A 14,637-nucleotide genomic window follows, 5' to 3' on the forward strand; every position below is an offset into this window, starting at 1 on the left:
TTCTTCTAAAGGTTCCAAAAATCTTGTACTACTAGCTATGGCGGCACAGCTTTTTCCATGGCTGCAGAAAATGCTTGCAATGTACTACCTGTTGCTCTCACAAATAATCCTTGCTGACCTGTTTCAGACAAGATTTAAAAACCTTTATTTTCATTTAATCGTTCACACATAAATAAACTTTTTTATAAGCGCCTAGAAACCAAAGTAGGTGAACGTTGCGTTCTAAAAAATATACTTGCTGGTGACTTGGTGACCTCAGCAGCGGGCACGGTAAATGCTGTAGGTTATGTCTGTGTAGTTGTGTATAGTGTACCAGTGCATTTCTTTTACGGTGAACTGCAAAATGAATATCTTGATTTTCTTCATCACCTTTGTAAAGTGAGACAAACTTATAATCATTCATGTCTTTGATTTAAAGATTTTATAATTAAAATGTGGTTATGTATTATTTGACCACATTTTTTTTTTTTAAATAATCCACATTTTGGGTAAAGGTTTTTCTATTCGAGCTCACCTGCTTCACTGGGCTTGCTTAGTTCCAGGCAAGCGCCGTCTTACATTATGAGAACGCGCCCCTTGATTCTTGCATGTGGCCACTGAAACATCTCGGAATGTTTCCTCAACTCTACTGCGGATGGGTTGTTGAAGTTTTTTCTGATGTGCAATTTTGGGTGACAAATAATTTGTGCAAATTAGTCATTTTAATTATGCACATGACCGTAACCGATTAATTAATGCTTTTACATTTAAAACAATATGAGTATCTCATTTAGAAGTGTGATTAATAATGTAGTATAGTTGTGCCACGTTTTCATGCAAAACACCATTATTTTTTTTATGGATGCAGCCTGTGGTGTTTTCCTTTTCCTGATCCTGTTCATTTCCTCTCCCAGTCAGTTACCCGCTGCAAGTCTTCGCTCCCTATAGATTCCGTGGGACTCGGATAGCAATGACACAAGTGTACTGAAGTATTAGAAAGTATGTATTGTTAATAGAACTTTCCGTCGTGTACCTGCTGTATCATTTGGAAGGATTTATGCTGTTTGGTCCACTGTGGAGGAGTTGCCCTAACGGGTAGGGCGCTCGACCTCAGATCTGGGGGAACTGGGTTCGAGTCTCGGTAATGATGCTAAAACATCCTGTGATCTGGGCAAATCACTTAATCTTCCCGTGCCTAAAAAAAATGAATGTATGTCCTCATGTAACGTAACTGGTGCTATGTAAAGTGCTCTGATAGCTGATTGGATTTGGGTCAAGTTTGCGCTATATAAAACTCAGCAAAAAAACAAAAATGTTTCATATTGAGTTGTGCATCTCTGGAGCACAGTTGGTGGGGAAGCAAGCAGGAGATTTTTCTTACCTTAAGAAATGGGTTAATGTTAAGAACCTTTCGAATTTACGGAAATGTTTTTTGTTTGCCAGGGTGACCTAACCATGATCATGCCATGCTGAGTCAGCAGATTTGTCAATTAATATTTTATGAATTGTGAAAAAAAACTGGTTGCGAAGGATCAGGGGCGACCTTCCATTTTCCTCCTGAAACTCTGGCCAAGGCTGTCGAATGGGACCAGGGCTATTTGTTTGCTAGCCAGGGATTGATTGGCACCATTGAGAAACCATGGGGCATATTATCAAGGATGGCGTTAAAATTATCGCCGCTTTAGCTGCAGAAAACTGCAGCTAAAGCGGCGATAATGGGCTTGATAATATGCCGCAAAGAATTCCAATAGAAGTCCATGTTGACACCAGAACATGGGCTTCTATGGGAATTCACAAGGGCATATTATCAAGCCCATTATCGCCGCTTTTGCGGCAGTTTTAAGCCGTTAAAACTGCGGTAATTTTAACGCCGTTTCTTGATAATATGCCCCTATGATTGGTAATGGGTGATCCACCCTGTGCAGCCTTCTTGAAGAGCGAGTCCATGAGTGAGAGAAGTTTTCCTCATGGCTGATCCCAGATGAGCTGCTCTCCCGTCCTACGGGTGGGCGGATTCGATATTGTGTAAGTTAATATTTCAACCACAGTATCATGACCCGCCTCCCTCTACCCTGAGATAGGAAATTGTTCACAAAATGTTTTGAATAAATCGGTCTGTAGCTGTGAAGCATCTCTTTAGTAGATGTTCCACCCAATAGTAAGGCCCTGATAGTCTTGAAATCGAATGTTGTCCACAGTAATGTGGGTTCACCTGGGCCACCGGTTGATTAAATTGTGATCTCTGGAAACTGATGCATTCCAGCAGGCAGCACCTTCATCTGTGGAAACGGAAACCTAGGGTTTCTTAAAAGTTGTAAATATAATTAGCTACTGAGCATGTGACCTGTACCGGGTCTCAGAGCGCTTTACATAGCACCAGTTGCATTACATAAGGACACATTGATTTTTTCAGGCACGGGGAGATTGAGTGTTTGCCTAGAATCACAGAACGTTCAGCGTCATTGCCGAGACTCGAACCTGGTTCTCCAGATTCGAGGTCGACCGCCCTAGCCGTTAGACCAACTCCTCTCCCCGGCTACAGAAACTTGCCGTTTGTTATGATTTTATAGTTTCTTTCTCAAACAAATGTTATAGTGATTTATTTATTGAGACACTGTTAGACCTGTCAGCCCTTTGGGTGGTCCCTCCTCATCATTATTTATTTTGTCCCACTTCTGCCTCAAACCCTGTTATAATTTTTCCTTTTTGGGAACCACCAGACTTTTTAGTGTTGATGCAGGGTCGCGGAGCCATTTTCCCTACCCCTGGAACTTCTGTCTGAGGGCCTGAGACACAAAATGGTGGCCACCCATTGTCACCTGTGACATAACTAGAACCTTCTGGAACATTCTAGAATCCTGGGATAGTGTGAGGCAGTTTAGAATGTTGGGAGGCCATCTCAGAAGGGCAGTTGGCAGCTGACTGGAGAAGAGAGAAGAGCAGAGTAGAAGGAGGTCGGAGTAAGAACCATCTTAAGGATCTGAACATTTGGAACAGGCCTTAAAGAAGAAGAACAGCAAGCTCCTGACCTGTTTGGCGATGTCCTCCTGGAGTCCTGACGTCGAGAAGCCTGGAGACCTGGGGCCTGAGGTAGAGAAGCGGCGCTGACAGAAGGCAGACGTCGTACCCAGAGCCGTCAGAGGTCGAGAGAGGGCGCCGACGGAGGTCGTGGAGAGATACCGGAGGTCGAGTAGGGAGTCACCTGAGGTCGAGGTTAGGCACGCCGGAGGTCGGGAGTGGAGATCGCACTCCGGAGTCGCCGGAAACTGAGGTGAAGCGCGCCGGAGGTCGGGAGTGGAGATCGCACTCCGGAGACACCTGGAAGCGGGGAGACCGTGACCCTGCGACGCCGGAAGGCGACATCGAACCGAGGCCGTCCAGTGACATCGAACCGAGGCCGCCCAGCGACATCGAACCGAGGCCGCCGGATGTATGTTGTTACAACGCACACTTTTACAACGCATGCACTTACAACGCATTTTTTACAACGCAAAATCCATTACAACGCATGACATTAAAACGCATGACACTACAACGCATTTTTAAAAACTACCTTTACAACGCATTTCCATTACAACGCATACTACCATTACAACGCATACCATTACAACGCATAATATTAAATTGCATTTAAGGTAAGTATTAGATAGTATAGGGGTAAAAATTACTATTGTAACTCCAGGGGGTGCAACAGTAGGGTAAGTGTTGGATAGTATAGGGGTAAAAAGTACTATTCTAACTCCACGGGGTGCAACAGTAGGGTAAGTGTTGGATAGTATAGGGGTAAAAATTACTATTCTAACTCCAGGGGGTGCAACAGTAGGGTAAGTGTTGGATAGTATAGGGGTAAACATTACTATTCTAACTCCAGGGGGTGCAACAGTAGGGTAAGTGTTGGATAGTATAGGGGTAAAAATTACTATTCTAACTCCAGGGGGTGCAACAGTAGGGTAAGTGTTGGATAGTATAGGGGTAAAAATTACTATTCTAACTCCAGGGGGTGCAACAGTAGGGTAAGTGTTGGATAGTATAGGGGTAAAAATTACTATTCTAACTCCAGGGGGTGCAACAGTAGAGTAAGTGTTGGATAGTATAGGGGTAAAAATTACTATTCTAACTCCAGGGGGTGCAACAGTAGGGTAAGTGTTGGATAGTATAGGGGTAAAAATTACTATTCTAACTCCAGGGGGTGCAACAGTAGGGTAAGTGTTGGATAGTGTAGTGTAATATTATGCGTTGTAATGGTATGCGTTGTAATGGTAGTATGCGTTGTAATGGAATGTGTTGTAAAGGTAGTTTTTAAAAATGCGTTGTAGTGTCATGCGTTGTAATGTCATGCGTTGTAATGGATTTTGCGTTGTAAAAAATGCGTTGTAAATGTAGTGCGTTGTAAAAGTTGCGTTGTAAAGGTTGTTCCCTGAGGCCGCCCAGCGACATCGAACCGAGGCCGCCCAGCGACATCGAACCGAGGCCGCCCAGCGACATCGAGCCGAGGCCACCCAGCGACATCGAGCCGAGGCCACCCAGCGACATCGAGCCGAGGCCGCCCAGCGACATCGAGCCGAGGCCGCCTAGCGACACCGAGCCGAGGCTGCCCAGCGACATCGATCCGGAGCCGCCTCACGGCATCGACACGGCGCCAAGCGGAGCAGATAGTCGTGGAAGGGACAGTAAGTGGTAGAGGGGGCGTTTAAGGCCCTGTGGAGCCCTAAAGACCATTCTAGGGGCTAGAGGGGTGTTAGGACCAGCCTGGGAGTGCCAGGGGTGAACTGAGACTGATACAGTGACCTCTGTGAGGGATTGTGTAGTTTGGAGAGCCAAGGTTACCCTTAGGTAACCTTGGTAGGTAGGTAGAGCAAGGTTACCCTTGTTCTACCTCAGCTTAGGCCCCAGCCTTGACCAATCTAAGTGGGACACCCCCAGGCCACCCAAATGACCACAAGCTGTATATGGGCATAGTAAAACCAAATTACCTCATGAAAGTGATCTGATTTGTAATTGTCATTGATTGTTTTACCTAAATTATTGAAGGTACTTTATTTATTGTCTTTTACTAATTTATTCCTGCACTGTATTTATTGACTGATGATATTTATTTGCCAACTGTATTTATTGCACCTCTATTTATTCCTTGCTTAATTGGGACCTGAACCTATTGATTGAAACTTTAAAGTCGTATTATTTATTTGACCTGCTCTTTTAAAGGAAAATTCTATTGTATTGTATTTATGATTTGAATCCTGCAACTAAGAGAAAATAAGATAAAGGCATGCATAATTGTCTTCCATAATTTTTACGGTGTAGTGTCATTTTTGGAATGGATGAACGCATGGTTATTGTGAGGGTGTGACGTACGCTTAACACGGTGCCTGACCCCAACCGCTCGAGCCAAGCTACCATTGTGCTGGGAACCAGGTGACTGCTAACCCGGTTGCCCGGTTTCCAACATAAAATTGGTGTTCAGCAGTGGGATAGAGCTGTGCTTGCGTCTACTCGACAATAACTTTGGGTAGTCCATAGGCCTACACCGGGAGTTTTCTCCAAGCGGACTTCCTGATTTTGAGTTTTGTTTTTTCCAAATTTACTTCTGGTGGTGGGAGGAGGTATTACAAAAGGTACCCCCCTGCATAGCTTCTGTAAGCACCTGTCTTCAATCCTGAGTGGGCAAAATGGAGTTTGTGTTGGAGGATGTGGAAACTTACACTGTGGCCCAACTCAGGGAGTTTTGTCAGCGAGAGGGGGTGTATTGTCCCAAAGGTGCAAAGAAGGGTGAGCTCCAAACCAGCTTGAGGGCTTGGGGGGAGGCACGACGAGAAAGTAAGGCTGAGGAGGAGGACAGGGATGGAGAGACTGACCGCGAGGGGGCTGGTTTGTACCAACCTGAGGTGGGGAACCTACTAGCGGGGCCCAGAACACTTTCAAGGAAGGACAGCAGTGTCTCTAGTGGTGGCTTATCAGAAGCAGAATTAACTGACCGGAGGGAGAAAAGACAGCTCACATGGGAGTTGGCGAAGCTGGAGAAAGAAAAGGAGGAACAGAGGATGGCTCATGAGTTGAGGCTCAGGGAGATAGATCTCCAGATCCTACGGGTCGGGGCACACACTGTTCCTAATGGTGGCAGCGAAGACAGAGAAATCACCAGGGAACCCAAACCCTATCTGCCAAAAGACATAGTAGCTAGCTATAGTGCGGGAGATGACATCGCCAAGTGGCTAGCGGCCTATGAGGTCTCTTTAAAAGCCCATGGGGTGCCAGAGAAATATTGGGGAGGGGGATTGTATAAATACATGCCTCCAGCTGGCAGGGATACATTATTGGCCCTGGAGCAGACCCACTACCCCACCATGAAAGTGGCGCTCGTAAGGAAGTTTGGACTAACACCCGAGAAGTACAGACAGAAGTTCCGGGGTAGCCACAAACTGGGCACACAGAATTGGGTGGATTTCCTGGACTATGCAAAGAAGGCATTAGAGGGTTGGATACAGGGCAGCGAGGTGAGGGACTACGAGGGGTTGTTTGATTTGATGTTGAAGGAACACCTGCTCGAAAAATGTTTCCCCGAACTGCGTCAACACCTGGTGTTGACGCAGCTGACCAATCCCCGGAAGCTTGCTGAGGAGGCGGACATTTGGGCTAGTACCCGGGTGTCCACAAGGGGGACTGGAGGGGACTCTCAAAAGACTGGACAGGGCGCCCCCCAGAAGAAAGAGGGAGGGGAAAAGAAAACGGAGTTCTCTAAAGGCCCCCAAAATAGTTTCCAAGGGAAGGGAACAGGATTCACCCCTAGGGCTAACCCACCTAGAAACCCTAATCCTGGCCAGAGTCAGCAGCCAAGGGTTGTCCATTGCTTCGAGTGTGGTGGTGTCGGACACTATAAGGGAGATGTGAAGTGCCCGAAAAGACCACCCCCTCCCATCGGAGGAAAGACCCCCGGAGTAGCTAGTGTAGTGCTCGGGGAGGAGATGCCTTTAGATAAGGGAAGGGAGTGGGCGGGTGTCACTTTAGTGTCCCTGGGAGAACGGGAGATGGTTCCTAAGATCCAGGTGCCCGCAAATACCACAAAGTATGGGCAGTGGGTCACCATCAACGGCCAAAGAGGGGAAGCTCTGAGAGACACAGCAGCCAAGGGTTGTCCATTGCTTCGAGTGCGGTGGTGTCGGACACTATAAGGGAGATGTGAAGTGCCCGAAAAGACCACCCGCTCCCATCGGAGGAAAGACCCCTGGAGTAGCTAGTGTAGTGCTCGGGGAGGAGATGCCTTTAGATAAGGGAAGGGAGTGGGCGGGTGTCACTTTAGTGTCCCTGGGCGAACGGGAGATGGTTCCTAAGATCCAGGTGCCCGCAAATACCACAAAGTATGGGCAGTGGGTCACCATCAACGGCCAAAGAGGGGAAGCTCTGAGAGACACAGGAGCCAGTATGACTATGGTACGTAGCCAACTGGTGTCTCCAGAGCAGGTGATTCCCAATGTACTCCACCCTGCCGCGATGGCTGACGGCAGAATGGGCCACTACCCGGTGGCCGAGGTTCGATTTGAATGGGAAGGGGTTGCAGGTTTACTTCGAGTTGCCGTAAGCCCTGCCGTGCCAGTCGATTGTCTGCTGGGGAATGACATGGAGCATAATGCTTGGAAGGAGGTGGAATACCGGACTCATACTGAGATGCTGGGTACACCTGACTGGGCCTGTGTCAGCACAGGGTCTGCGACTACCCGGAGGGGGAGTTCGTTTAGGCTGGAGCCTGGAACAAAGGCACAGCCGGCTGCCGACCAAGGGAAGAACCGAGGACAGGAGGAGCCTGCCTCGGCATCCGCGCCCCGTGTGACGGATAGGCCACCGGAGGTGGTGGACCAGGAGTCCGCGGAGGGGGATGTTACCGAACTGGAGAACCTACCCATCCCGGCCGAGTGGCACGTGGAGGGAGGGCCGACCAGGGAGGAATTCTGCAAGGGCCAGAGGGAGTGTCCTACCCTTGAGGGACTGAGGTGACAGGCCGAAGCCCAGGCAGCAGGGAACGTTGAGGGGAACTACCACATTTACTGGGAGGATGGCCTCCTCTACAGTGAACCCAAGGCACCCATGCACGGATCGTCACGGGCCTTGGTTGTCCCTCAACGTTATCGAGCCTTTCTCCTGGAATTGGCTCATGAGATCCCTTTGGCAGGACACCTGGGGCAAGACAAGACCTTTGCCCGGCTTGTCCCACACTTTTATTGGCCTCAAATGAAAGTGTCGTCCGACACCTACTGCCGGACATGTGTGTCTTGTCAAGCCAGTGGGAAAACAGGGGTGAAACTGAAAGCTCCCCTGGAACCACTTCCTGTCATTAGCACCCCCTTTGAAAGGGTGGGCATTGACATTGTGGGTCCGTTAGATCCGCCTACTACAGCTGGTCACAGGTTTATCCTGGTTCTGGTGGATCATGCCACACGGTACCCAGAGGCTATACCTCTGAGAACCATTACTGCACCTGTTGTGGCTAGGGCCCTGATGGGAATCTTTACCCGAGTGGGTTTTCCCAAGGAAGTTGTGTCCGACAGGGGGACCAACTTCATGTCAGCATACATGCGGGCCATGTGGAAGGAGTGTGAAGTGACCTACCGGTTCACCACTCCTTACCATCCCCAGACCAATGGTCTGGTAGAGAGGTTCAATAAAACCTTGAAAGGCATGATCAGAAGTCTGCCTGAAAGCCTGCGGAGGAAATGGGACGTCCTCCTACCCTGTCTATTGTTTTCTTACAGGGAAGTGCCACAGAAGGGAGTGGGCTTCAGCCCCTTCGAGCTTTTGTATGGGCACCCTGTGCGTGGACCTCTCAGCCTGGTGAAAGACGGATGGGAAAGAACTCCCAGAAAGCTTCCCCAGGATGTGGTGAGCTACATGCTGGCCTTCCGGAGCCAAATGGCTAAGTTGTGGAAGCAAGCTTCTGACAACTTGGAAGCCAGCCAAGCAGTGATGAAGGCGTGGTACGACCACAATGCTCATCCGGTGGAGTTGGAGCCTGGCCAGAAGGTGTGGGTGATCGAACCCGGAGAGCTTAGCGCCCTCCAGGATCGCTGGTCAGGACCCTTTGAGGTGTTGGAGAAGAAGGGTAAGTCTACCTATTTGGTGGATCTTAAGACCCCTCGCCAGCCCCTACGGGTGCTGCATGCCAACCGCCTCAAACCCCACCATGAGAGGCCCGAAGTCCTATTGATGATGGTGACTGACGGAGCAGAGGACGTGGAAAGCGAGCCTCTCCCCGACTTATTTGCGTCTCAAGAGAAGGATGGGTCGGTGGAGGGAGTGATTCTCTCCCCATCCCTAACTCCTGAACAGCAGGAGGACTGCCGCCAGGTCCTGGGGCAGTACTCTTCGTTGTTCTCCCTTGTTCCGGGTAGGACTCACCTGTGCGTCCATGACGTGGACACAGGAGACAGCCCACCTGTGAAGTCAAAGATCTACCGGATGACAGACAAGGTGAAGGCCAGCATTCACAGTGAAGTCACTAAGATGCTGGAGCTAGGAGTAATTGAACCTTCCAGCAGCCCCTGGTCCAGTCCGGTGATATAAGTACCAAAAGCTGTACCACCGGGCGCCCAACCGGAACTGAGGTTCTGTGTGGACTACCGGGGACTGAACTCAGTAACCAAGACTGATGCTCATCCGATTCCGAGGGCGGATGAACTGATTGAGCGGCTGGGAGCTGCCCAATATCTGAGTACCTTTGACCTTACTTCCGGGTACTGGCAGATCTCCCTGACTGATGGAGCTAAGGAAAGGTCAGCCTTCTCCACGCCCAAGGGCCACTACCAGTTCTGTGTGATGCCCTTTGGGCTCAAGAACGCACCTGCCACGTTTCAGCGTCTGGTGAACCAGATCCTCACAGGAATGGAGAGCTTCTCTGCTGCTTATCTGGACGACATTGCCGTCTTCAGTAACAGCTGGGAGGATCACTTGCGTCACCTGCAAGCTGTTCTCCAGGCCCTGAAGCAAGCTGGATTAACGATTAAGGCCAGTAAGTGCCAGATCGGGCAGGGGTCGGTAGTGTACCTTGGACACTTGGTGGGTAGGGGAGCGGTGCAACCCCTCCAGGCGAAAATCGAGGCCATCATGGCCTGGGTACCCCACAAGACTCAGACTGAGGTCCGAGCTTTTCTGGGCCTCACCGGATATTACCGCCGCTTCGTGAAGGGGTATGGTACCATTGTGGCCCCCCTCACGGTGCTTACGTCCAAGAAACAACCTCGACGGGTAGTCTGGACGGAGGCTTGTCAGCAGGCCTTTGTGAAACTGAAGCAAGCCATGTGCGAGGCCCCGGTCTTAAGGCCCCAGACTTTTCCAAGGAGTTCATTGTCCAGACGGATGCATCGGAACATGGCATTGGGGCAGTGTTATCGCAACTCAATGAAGAGGGTCTGGATCAACCCGTGGTCTTCCTATCCCGGAGACTACTTCCCAGGGAACAGAAGTGGAGTGCAATAGAGCGTGAAGCCTTTGCAGTGGTATGGGCTCTGAAGAAGTTGCGGCCATACCTGTTTGGCTCGCACTTCCTAGTTCAGACCGACCACAGACCCCTTCGGTGGCTGATGCAGATGAAGGGGGAGAATCCCAAGTTGCTAAGGTGGTCTATCTCCCTACAGGGAATGGACTTTCAGGTGGAACATCGGCCTGGAGTGGACCACGCCAATGCAGACGGTCTCTCAAGGTATTTCCGCCTTAGTGATGAGAACTCCCAAGGGGTTGGGTAGCTCTCCCCACTTTCAGCTGGGGGGGACGCGTGTTAGACCTGTCAGCCCTTTGAGTGGTCCCTCCTCATCATTATTTATTTTGTCCCACTTCTGCCTCAAACCCTGTTATAAGTTTTCCTTTTTGGGAACCACCAGACTTTTTAGTGTTGATGCAGGGTCGGGGAGCCATTTTCCCTACCCCTGGAACTTCTGTCTGAGGGCCTGAGACACAAAATGGTGGCCACCCATTGCCACCTGTGACATAACTAGAACCTTCTGGAACATTCTAGAATCCTGGGATAGTGTGAGGCAGTTTAGAATGTTGGGAGGCCATCTCAGAAGGGCAGTTGGGAGCTGACTGGAGAAGAGAGAAGAGCAGAGTAGAAGGATGTCGGAGTAAGGCAGCAGGGGTGGAAACCAGTGCTTGGAGTGGGGTCCAGAAACCCACCCTTGATGCTAGTCCCTACTGACCAAGCCCAGCCTAAAGCCCTGTGTGGGACCAAGTCCAGAAGAACCATCTTAAGGATCTGAACATTTGGAACAGGCCTTAAAGAAGAAGAACAGCAAGCTCCTGACCTGTTTGGCGGTGTCCTCCTGGAGTCCTGACGTCGAGAAGCCTAGAGACCTAGGGCCTGAGGTAGAGAAGCGGCGCTGACAGAAGGCAGACGTCGTACCCGGAGCAGTCAGAGGTCGAGAGAGGGCGCCGACGGAGGTCGTGGAGAGACACCGGAGGTCGAGTAGGGAGTCACCTGAGGTCGAGGTGAGGCGCGCCGGAGGTCGGGAGTGGAGATCGCACTCCGGAGTCGCCGGAAACTGAGGTGAAGCGCGCCGGAGGTCGGGAGTGGAGATCGCACTCCGGAGACACCCGGAAGCGGGGAGACCGTGACCCTGCGACGCCGGAAGGTGACATCGAACCGAGGCTGCCCAGCGGCATCGAACCGAGGCCGCCCAGTGACATCGAACCGAGGCCGCCCAGCGACATCGAACCGAGGCCGCCCAGCGACATCGAACCGAGGCCGCCCAGCGACATCGAGCCGAGGCCACCCAGCGACATCGAGCCGAGGCCACCCAGCGACATCGAGCCGAGGCCGCCCTGCGACATCGTGCCGAGGCCGCCTAGCGACACCTTGCCGAGGCTGCCCAGCGACATCGATCCGGAGCCGCCTCTCGGCATCGACACGGCGCCAAGCGGAGCAGATAGTCGTGGAAGGGACAGTAAGTGGTAGAGGGGGCGTTTAAGGCCCTGTGGAGCCCTAAAGACCATTCTAGGGGCTAGAGGGGTGTTAGGACCAGCCTGGGAGTGCCAGGGGTGAACTGAGACTGGTACAGTGACCTCTGTGAGGGATTGTGTAGTTTGGAGAGCCAGATCTTTAGGTTACCCTTGTTCTTCCTCAGCTTAGGCCCCAGCCTTGACCAATCTAAGTGGGACACCCCCAGGCCACCCAAATGACCACAAGCTGTATATGGGCATAGTAAAACCGAATTACCTCATGAAAGTGATCTGATTTGTAATTGTCATTGATTGTTTTACCTAAATTATTGAAGGTGCTTTATTTATTGTCTTTTACTAATTTATTCCTGCACTGTATTTATTGACTGATGATATTTATTTGCCAACTGTATTTATTGCACCTCTATTTATTCCTTGCTTAATTGGGACCTGAACCTATTGATTGAAACTTTAAAGTCATATTATTTATTTGACCTGCTCTTTTAAAGGAAAATTCTATTGTATTGTATTTATGATTTGAATCCTGCAACTAAGAGAAAATAAGATAAACGCATGCATAATTGTCTTCCATAATTTTTACGGTGTAGTGTCATTTTCGGAATGGATGAACGCATGGTTATTGTGAGGGTGTGATGTACGCTTAACACGGTGCCTGACCCCAACCGCTCGAGCCAAGCTACCATTGTGCTGGGAACCTGGTGACTGCTAACCCGGTTGCCCGGTTTCCAACAGACACCATGTAAACAGAAAGCATTAGTTGAGAGATAGAAGTTCACTTTATTTATATACTTTTACAGCTGAAGTAGGGGATCCGAGAATGTTTTATAACGGATCCTTACTGTTGGTTGCCTGGCTGCTCGCGGTCCTCTAGCGACGAGCAGTGGTACTGCATCCGGGTAGTACTTGAGGATGTTCAAGTATTGAATCAACTTTGTTGTTTATATTTGGTTTTGAATTTGGAATATTGTTGAGACAGTACTATGCATACATATATACATTAACACTGAAAGAAATAAACAAACCAGGAATAAAGAGACCTCCGGTTTATTTCTTCATAGTGTATACATTCTATAGAAAGGTTTAGCGATGCAGAAGTGTCAAGCCTTCTTACATGACCTGGACATCTAGGTGCCTTATGTCCTTACACGCTGCTAAGGGGCATATCAGCAACAACCAGCGATAATTATCGCTAAGCGCACTTAGCGCTATTATAATTATCGCCGGCTAGCGTGGATTTTTATCGCTGAGATAGCGTGCTATTAGCAATGCTTATCTCAAAAGCGATAAAAATCCTAGCGCTAACTGCCAAACTTGTGATTATCGCTGGAAACCCAGCGATAATCCCACGAAGTTTGGCGTTAGCTTGCTGATAGGGCCTCACATACTTAGCCATGATATCCACCTTCCATAGGATATCATGGCTAAGTCAGTTTCAAAGCAGGCGTAAGGAAAGTAGTGATAACAGAGGTTATCGCTACTTTTCCTGTCGCTATGCTGCTTTGCGTGAGACTTGATAATAGGAGAAATGTTGCTTAGCGACATTTCTCCCGTTATCCTGGGGAGGAACGCCCACTTTGCATCTCAGCGTTAAGGGAAATAGAGATAAGGCAAGGTTTCACGCGATAGCGTGACCTTGCAGATAAGGCGATAAAATTATCGCTGCTTTTCGTCTAAAGACGGACGCAAAAGCGGCGATAATTTTTTAACGCTTGCTTGCTGATATGCCCCTAAGTCTCTTATTACATGTGTCCTCTTAAATTGTGGCCCCTGCGCAAATACCTGGTTACGCAGGGATCACAACAATAAGATAGATGGAGTTTTCTGTCCCACAGAGTTCAATTTCGGGAAATCAGATAAAAATCCTCACTAAACTCAAGGACACAAGGGGGCTTATTTACAAGCCCCTTGCGCCACTTTTGCGTCATTTTCAACATGGGAAAAGTGACGCAAAAGTGGCACAAGGGGCTTGTAAATAAGCCCCAAGAGGATTTTGGTATAGTATACTTTTTAAACATGATGCTCATTCACTTTAACACAGATTTACTCAAATGTGCGCACTGCAGTGTTGTGTGACAATCTGCAGCTCTGCACTGCGTGAAGGGTAAAACGTTACTCGAAACCCTATTTACAAACCATTGTTGAGTCTGCTTTCATTTGGCACTTGGATTTCTCGCATAACCGTAATTTTATGTTTACCCCAATAATATTGGGGTCAAACCCAGTAGAATCTCTTAGGGGCATATTATCAAGAAACGGCGTTAACATTATCGCCGCTTTAGCGGCAGAAAACTGCTGCTAAAGCGGCGATAATGGGCTTGATAATATGCCCTTGAGAATTCCGATAGAAGCCCATGTTCTGGTGCCAACATGGGCTTCTATTGGAATTCTCTGCGGCATATTATCAAGCTCATTATCGCCGCTTTAGCGGCAGAAAGCGGCGATAATGTTAATGCCGTGTTTGATAATATGCCCCCAAGCTCCTTAAAGAAATATATCCTTTTCAGAGAAAAGAAGCGGCAGGCGTCTCCGGAGTTATGCCCTGTTAGACAAAGGGTGTTAGGAGTCAGACAAACCATCAGAGAACCTTTTATCTGCAGGTGCTCATAGAATGGACATTCGCCTTTGTTCCCCAAAATCAGTGAACCCACATATCACGCATACCAGAATGGTGGTAATTATAATAAATAACGAATTACGTATTCATTAGACACTGATCAT

General features: G+C 49.1%; 1 protein-coding gene and 1 long non-coding RNA gene across 2 annotated transcripts in view; one reads left to right on the forward strand and one right to left on the reverse strand.

The window, feature by feature from the left end:
- Nucleotides 1-14,637, forward strand: part of AKR1A1 (aldo-keto reductase family 1 member A1) — a 1,289,949-nt gene that overhangs the window by 1,057,823 nt on the left and 217,489 nt on the right. The gene's annotated exons all lie outside the window — the stretch shown is intronic.
- LOC146835280 (uncharacterized) overlaps nt 607-14,637 on the reverse strand; it is a 45,633-nt gene continuing 31,602 nt past the window's right edge. The window contains exon 3 of the long non-coding RNA XR_014960707.1: nt 607-654. This is a non-coding gene — a long non-coding RNA (uncharacterized LOC146835280). The remainder of the gene's footprint in view (nt 655-14,637) is intronic.

The sequence above is a fragment of the Triturus cristatus genome, chromosome 4_2 (assembly GCF_964204655.1).
Source record: "Triturus cristatus chromosome 4_2, aTriCri1.1, whole genome shotgun sequence".
NCBI classification, from domain to species: domain Eukaryota; kingdom Metazoa; phylum Chordata; class Amphibia; order Caudata; family Salamandridae; genus Triturus; species Triturus cristatus.